A 1709-nucleotide genomic window follows, 5' to 3' on the forward strand; every position below is an offset into this window, starting at 1 on the left:
TTGAAAAATATTATTCAAACTGGCCCATAGGAAAAAATTGTAATTAATAATAACTATTACAATTGTTTCTCCTAGACAGCGATATTGAAATTAAATTGACAATAAATAAATACTTTTTCTGAAGTGTCCTGCTTTTCCGATTTAGAGATCTAAACTGTGCTCAGATTTGCCAAAATATACTAAAATCAATATGATTTCAATATAAACTCCCATCAATATCTTTCAAGACCAATTACATTTTTACAACACTGTACTCTGAATTACACTGCAAAAAAAAATGTTTTCAAAGTTGTAATTATGGAGTTTCTTTTACAATAAAATACTATTTCAGTCTTTCTACTTCAAAATGTCATATTTAATTCAATGTTGTATTACCTGCTATTTCTTGTGAAATTTACTATCAATTTCCAAGTGAAAATTGTAAACCCTACACCATTTTTTTAGTGCATTTGTTTCTGTTTTTATTTCATTTAAGGTATTTTAGGAAACATCTGAAACAAAGTTGATATTGAAGAAAAACTCAACAGAGACCTCCCCTAAGTCTCCTGAGCAACTGGTTATCCTCTGGTTAACCTGGTTATCTTCTACTAGTTCCTGTACGTGAGGCTGTGAGAGAAAACCTCACTTAATGAACACAGACGTGTGGGACGCATGTATTAACACAGTTAAGTGTGGAAAAGGTGGCATGGAAGAGTGGCCGCCTGACTCTGACGTGCATGACTGCTGCCGGCTCGACAGAGGGCTGCTCTCAAGGTCAAAGACTAACAGCAGAATGCATGCAAACCTGGGCAGGGGATTTTACAAATCTCCCAACAGGTACAACATCATAATGTTCTTGAGCTTTCATAGAAGCAGAGCAAAGACCGGCTTTGCTTATTTGCACATTAGAGCGGCGGTGCTCTTGTTCAGTGGGACAGTTGTTGCACCTGATCTCAAACCCTGATTAGATTGTGAATACAGAGCCTGACTGATCCTGAAAGAACATCAGCGCTCCAGATGTAAAAATCTCATTCATTTTCTCAGTTGAGACAATTGATTTTAAACAATAAACCTATTAAAACCATGAGCTCTGGGATCATTTAGTGATAGTATCTACATCTGTACAAGCCAAAATTCAATATTCAATGCGATTTCAACTTAAAAAACTCTCTCTCTCGCTCTCTCTCTCTCTCTCTCTCTCTCATTGCCGTTCAAAGGTTTGGGATCAGTAAGACTTGTAATGTTTTTTAAAGAAGTCTCTTCTGCTCATCAAGGCTCAACAATTTCGAATGTTTTCACAGGAGTTCCTTATGCTTATCAAGGCTGCATTTATTTGATCAAAAATACAGGAAAAAATGTAATATTGTGAAATATTATTATGATGTAAAATAATGTTTTTCTATTTTAATATACATTAAAATCTAATTTATTTCTGTGATCAAAGCTGAATTTTCTGATACTTTTTTTCAGGATTCTTTGATGAATAAAAAGTTAAAAAGAAAAGCATTTATTTCAAATAGAAATCTTTTCTAACAACATACACTACAGTTCAAAAGTTTGGGGTCAGTAAATTTTAATTCTTTCTTTTTTAGAAAGAAATGAAAAATTGTATTCAGCAAGGATGTGTTAAAGTGTTAAGAAGTGATAGCAAAGATATATATTGTTAGAAAAGATTTATATTTTGAATAAATGCTGTTCTTTTTAACTTTCTATTCATCAAAGAATCCTGA

The 1709-nt window shown here is 33.0% G+C and overlaps 1 protein-coding gene across 1 annotated transcript in view; it reads right to left on the reverse strand.

Moving 5' to 3' along the window:
- Nucleotides 1–1709, reverse strand: part of wnk4a (WNK lysine deficient protein kinase 4a) — a 70773-nt gene that overhangs the window by 67090 nt on the left and 1974 nt on the right. The gene's annotated exons all lie outside the window — the stretch shown is intronic.

This window comes from Sinocyclocheilus anshuiensis, unplaced genomic scaffold (assembly GCF_001515605.1).
Source record: "Sinocyclocheilus anshuiensis isolate Anshui unplaced genomic scaffold, SAMN03320099.WGS_v1.1 scaffold546, whole genome shotgun sequence".
Classification (NCBI taxonomy): Eukaryota; Metazoa; Chordata; class Actinopteri; order Cypriniformes; family Cyprinidae; genus Sinocyclocheilus; species Sinocyclocheilus anshuiensis.